The sequence below is a fragment of the Vicugna pacos genome, unplaced genomic scaffold (genome assembly GCF_048564905.1).
Source record: "Vicugna pacos unplaced genomic scaffold, VicPac4 scaffold_18, whole genome shotgun sequence".
Lineage (NCBI taxonomy): Eukaryota > Metazoa > Chordata > Mammalia > Artiodactyla > Camelidae > Vicugna > Vicugna pacos.
The window spans coordinates 866,553-872,918 of NW_027328739.1; positions in this window are offsets into that span (position 1 = coordinate 866,553).

The following is a 6,366-nucleotide window of genomic DNA, read 5'->3' on the forward strand; positions in this document are numbered from 1 at the left end:
CAAATCCTTTTTCTGTGTGTATTGACCTGGTCCTGTGAATTTTGTCTTTCCTTTATTAGATATGTGTCGTGCTGATTGACTTGTGTATTTTGAACCATCCTTGTGACTCTGAAAGAAATCCAACTGATCATCATGTATAATCGTTTCTATGTATTGCTGGATTGATTTGTTGATGTTCTTTTGAGGATTTTCAATGTATATTCATCTAGGATATTGGATTTTCATTTTCATTTTTTTTTTTTGGTAATGTCTTTGGTTTTGTTATCAGGGTAATGGTGGCCTAATGGAATAACTTTGGGAATTGTCCTTCCTCATTCATTTTTTAAACTAGTTGGGGGGAAAGAGGTTAAGTGAAGGCATTCAGGCATTTTGTTCAAGGGGTGTTTTCAAAATTATACATTTTATTTAGCTTATACTGATTGCCCTTTTCAAGTTTTCTGTTTTCTCTTTATTCAGTGTTGGTAGGCTGCACGTATCTAGAAATGTGTCCAATAGATTTCGGTCGCCCAAGTTGTGGTCACGTAACAGCTCACAGTGTTTTCATAATCTTTTTTGCATTTGTGTAATATCAGATGTTATTTCTGCTCTTTCATTTCTTATTTTGTTTGGGTCCACTCTGTGTATTTCTTGATAAGCAGGGCTAAATGCTTACCAGTTCGTTAATATTTTTAAGAAAATAATTGCTCATGACTTTAGGATATTTAACTTATTTTTTGATTTTTATTTCATTTATTTTAAACCTACTAATTAAAGATTTCTCATTCAAATGCCTTTGGGTTTTGTTCTTATTTCTAGTTATTTTGTGTGGTATGCTTGGTCCTTTGTGTGAGGTTTTTCTTGTTCCTTGTAGAAGGCATTAATTGTCCTAAATTTCTCTCATAGATTTGTCTTTGCTGCATCCCATACATTTTATGAAGCTATGTTTTCATTGTAATTTGTCTATAAGTATGATATTATTACCACTTTGATTTCATCTTTGACCTTGTTTTATTTTATTTTTTTAAAGAATGTTGTTTAATCGCATGTTTGGGCTTTTCTTGTTGTTTCTAGAGTTGATGCATTGTTTCATATTTATGTGTATGGAAAAATACTTGCTGTAAACTATACTTGCTTAAAGATCCTGAGGCACATTTCATGACATAATTTGTGGTTATTTCCTTAGATAACATCCTGTGCACACTTGAAAAGTTTATGTGTTCTGCTTTTCTGATTCAGTGTCCAATAACCCAGTTAGGTTTAAATGATCTAATATATTATTAAGACCTCTATTTCCTTACAGATATTCTTTCTGGATGATCTGGCTATCAGAATATTGAGGTGTTAAATTCATCTATTATTATTGTTTTATAATCAATTAATTCCTTCATGTCTACTAATATTTCTTTATATACTTAGAATCTATGGTGTTGGGTCCATATATAATTGAATGAGTGTAAACCCTATTTTAATATTGATCTCTTTTTCATTATATAATCTCAGATGTATCTTTCACTGTGGCCCTTACTTTGAAATGTATTTTGTATGACTTGAGCATTGCAATTTGCACTTTCTTATCATTTCCATGAAATGTCTCTTCCATCTACTTCCAGGCTGTGTTTATCTTCCACCATAAAGTGAGCCATTTTGGGGGTGGAGGCCAAAGTGGTGGAGTAGAAGGATGCTCGATACTCACCCTTTCCCACAAATGAACCAAGACTCACATCCACAGACTCACTCAGCTAACCAGAGATCCTGCAGAAATCTGGCAGAACATTGTCCACTTCAAAAGGTAAAGATGCATAAAATCTGGTAGGAGAAAAGGAAGAAAGAAAGAAGAAAAGGCAAAACAGAGTGGGACAGGTCCCTTGGGGAGGAAGCTGCAAAGATGGACTGGCACTCATTCACTCGGTCTCCCCTCTCCAACTGAGAGTTTGGCAGGATGGAGGGGGAGCCTCCAAGTCTTGGATCTTTACAGAGTATATGTTGACTGACAGAACTAAGTTAAACAGGCACAGACACCCAGCCCAAGATTCAGCCCCGAAGATGAGGGCTGGGTCATGCTGCCTGAACTGGGTGGTGATGGGGATGGCTGCACTGCGGCAGCCCAGCAGAATTGAGTGGGTTTTGAGCCTTGGCTGTGGGTGCACAGGGCAGAACAACATGGGCCCTCCATAAAACAACAGGGTAGATGTGCCCTGTTGGGGGAAGGGTGCAATCCCCATCTCTGAAACTCCACAAAAGTTTCTAGGTAAAGAGAGCTGGGGCTCAGACACAGCCACCATAGCCTCAGGTGCTTTGCACCCAGGCAGCAGTGGGGGCAAAACCTGCATCTACACCTAAGGACTTAGCAGCATCGAGGGCCAGACTGAGACTTGTCAACAGCATGAAGCAAATATGACCATTCTGTCCTGGTTCCTCAGAGAACATGTCTGCCAAGACAAACAAGGTGGTGGATTTTGGCCCAGACCAGGTACAGGGCTGTTCCTCAGTCTTCCCTGAGCCCACTTCTGATTTGCAGACCTGAGGCAGAGCGCATACTGGCACAGAGCAGCAGAGCGATCGGCAACATGAGGGCGCGGGTGGCCCCTCAACTTTTGAGCTGGAATGCAGCCCCTGACCATGGTGCTGGGAGAGGGCGTGATGCACAATCCAGCCTGGTCAGTCTGCAACATCTGACTGCAGCATCGAGCAGGGCAGTGACAAGCCAGCCCACAGTAAAATGAGCTGAACTTGACCCAGTGTTGGGTGTAGGAGCGATCTGCTTGACAACATGCCCTGGGAGCAGCAAAGATGAGGGCTCCAATGGAGGGCCTTTGGAAACAGCAAGCTGAGCTTCCAAAACAGGATGAATATAGAAAGACTTCACATTAAAAGTACACAGTCTCCAGGAGGACACAACCACCATCTTGTTTTAATCTGTTTTTACCGGTTCCATTTTCTATTACCCTCTTAATTTTTATTTCTTAGGCAATTATATATACCCCCATTTCAATCTTTGAAATTTTTTAAAATATTTTTATTATTATTATTTTTCAAAACTCTGCTTCAACTTGTTTTAATATTATTCAGTATACAACGTCTTCAAAGCTTTATCTCTCCCTTCTTTAAAATTCTTATTGTCTCTCTCTCTTTTTTCTATTTTCTAAGTTGTATTACTACCTAGGCATTAGGTAGATATTCTCATTTAGGACCACAGTAGATAACTGATACTCCATAAACCACAGTGCCAGAGAGGTAGAAGAAAGATGAAGAAACAGAGAAACCATTCCCAATTAAAAGAATAAGAGAAATCCCCTGAAAGAACGATCAGTGAAATAGACATCGATATCCTACTAGATGAAGATTTCAAAAATGGAGACATCTAAATACTGAAGGAAAGAAAATAGATAGTGTTTAGAGATACAAAATATGTCAAAAATGAAATGGAAGCTATAAAGAAGAGCCGAGTAGAATAGGTAAACCCATTGACTGAGATGAGGAATGATCTAAAGGGTTCACAATGCTGACTAGATAATGCGGAGTAACAAATTTGTGACTTAGAAGACAGGACAATAGAAAGCACCCAATCAGTAGGGTGACAAGAGAAACAATGAGAAACAAATGGAAAAAGCGTAAGGGACCTATGGGATAATAGAAAGCATGCAAAACTTAGCATAATAAAAGTCCCAGAAGGGAAAGAAAGATCAAGGTGGATTGCAAAAGTTTTTGTTGAAATCATGACTGAAAACTTTCGAAACTTAAAGAAGGAATCAGATATCCAATACAGGAAGCTCAGGGTGTCCCAAACAGGGAGAAGACAAATACACCCATAACAAGACATATAATTAAGGTGGCCAGAGTCAATGATAAAGATATGATCCTAAAGACAGCTAGAGAATAGCAAAGAGTGAGTTACAACGGAATCCCAATAAGGCTCCCAGCTGATTTCACTACACAAATACTACAGGACAGAAGACAGTGGCAAGATATATTTAAAGTCCTGAATGATAAAAATGTTATATCCTAGGATACTTTAACAGCAAGACTATCGTTTCTGGTAGAAGGAGACATAAAGTATTTTACAGACAAGAAAAAGCTTCAAAAGTTCAGCAAAACTAGACCCATGCAAAAAGAATTATTGAAATGTCTTCTTTAAAAAGAAAAGCAGCAGGATGCTACAGAAATGTGAAACTCACAGCTAGAAAGGTGATAACTCATGAATTACAAATAAAATAAACAGAAAATTTGAAAACAAGACATACAAAACATTGAGAGTGGGAGAGGGAGACAGGAAAATAGAGAATTTTTTTATCTTTCTTTTTAAAATGTTTTGTTATCGGTAGGATGGGTTTGAGATCATGTTACTATCCATTTAATAAAAGCAGTTATAGTAATGGTATAATGGACTTTTAAAAAAGGGTAACAAGTAGAAAAAAACTTATCAGGGAGTCACTAAACTAAAGAAAATTCATGACAATATAAAGGAAAATTACCAAACCATAAAAGGAAGATGAAAGAAACAAAGAGGAAATACCAAATCAACTGCAAAGATAAGGTCAAATTGGCAATAAACATAAGCCTATCATCAACTAATGTAAATGTTATTGGACTAAACGCTCCAGTCGAAAATCATAGAGTGGCAGGATGGATAATAAAGCAAGAACCTTCAAATGCTGCATACAAGAGACCCACTTCAGAGAGAAGGACACATAAAAATTGAGAGTGAAAGGATGGAAAAGGATATTCCATAAAATTTGAAAAGCCAAAAAACAGGTGTTGCAGAACTGATTTCAGACAAAATAGTCTTTAAAATAAAGGCCATAAAGAAAATAAAGAAGGACGTTTTATAATGATTTAAGGAGTGATAGAATATGAGGATAGCACACTCGTTAATACATATGCACCAAATACAGGAGAACATAAGTACATAAAATAATTACTAACACATTTAAAGTGGGATTCATATTTGGAGATTTCAGCACTGCATTAACATCACTGGACAGATCATTGAGACAGAAAATAAATTAGGCAACAGAGAAGTTAAATAATACAATAGAATTATTAGACTTGGTGGATATTTTCAGAGCATTGCACCCCCCACAAAATAGGATATACATTCTTTTCAAGTGCACGTGGAACATTTTCCAGGATTCATGATGGACATGGGCACAAAAGAAACCTCAGCAATTTTAAGAAGATAGAATTTACCTAAAGCATGCTTACTGAACACAATGCCATGAAGCTAGAAATCAACACAGAGAAACAAAGGCGAACAAATGGAAAACATGGGGATTAAAAAATATGTTATTAAAAAATAAATGGGTCAATGAAGAAATCAAAGCTGAAAAAATAAAGTTCCTTGAGACAAAAGAAAATGAAAACAAAACCCCACAAAGTTTATGGGACACAGCAAAAGCATTGCTGAGAGGGGTGTTTATAGTGATACAAGCCTTCCTCAAAAGAGAAGAACAATCAGAATTAAACAATTTAACCCATCAACAGAATGAACTAGGAAAAGAAGAACAAAAACACCCAAAAGTCAGCGGAAGGAATGAAACCTAAAATATTGGGGAGGAAATAAATAAAATAGAGATTAAAAAGACCATATGAAAATATCAACCAATTCAAAAGCTGGTTTTTCCAAAAAGTGAGAAAATCCAAAAAACCTCTGGCCAAACTCAAAAAGAAGAAAAGACAGGGAGCACAAATTACCAAGATAAGAAAGGAGTATGTAGAAAATACCATAAAAAATTAGAAATAGAGAATATCTTATGAGAATATTATGAAAATTATATTGAACCAAAAGTATAACCTAGAGGAGTTGAACAAGTTTCTGGAAACATACTGTCCACCAAGACTGAATCAATATATAACTAACCCATGGAAAAAGCAGAGCACTAGAAATGAAATCAAAATAGCAATATAAAACCTCCCTACAAATAGCAGTTCAGGACTGGATGGATTCACTGAGGAATTCAACCAAACATAAAAGAAGAATTCATAACAGTCCTTCTCAAAATCCCCAGATGATTGAAAAGGAAGGAATACTCCCAAAGTCATTCTATGAAACCACAATCACCCTGATACCACAACCAGGCAAAGACACTACCAAAAAAGAGGATTATAGGCCAATATCACTGATGAACCCAGACGCCAAAATCCTCACCAAAATAGTAGCAAATAGAATCCAACAACACAGAATAAAGATTATACACCATGACCAAGTAGGGATGATGCCAGTGACACAGGGGTGGTTCAACATATGCAAATCAATCAAAGTAATACAGCACATCAACAAGAGAAAGAACCAAAACCACATGATCATCTCAAAAGGTGCAGGACAAGCATTTGATAAAATTCAACACCAAAGTATTATAAAACCTCTCACCAAAGTGGGCATAGAGGGAA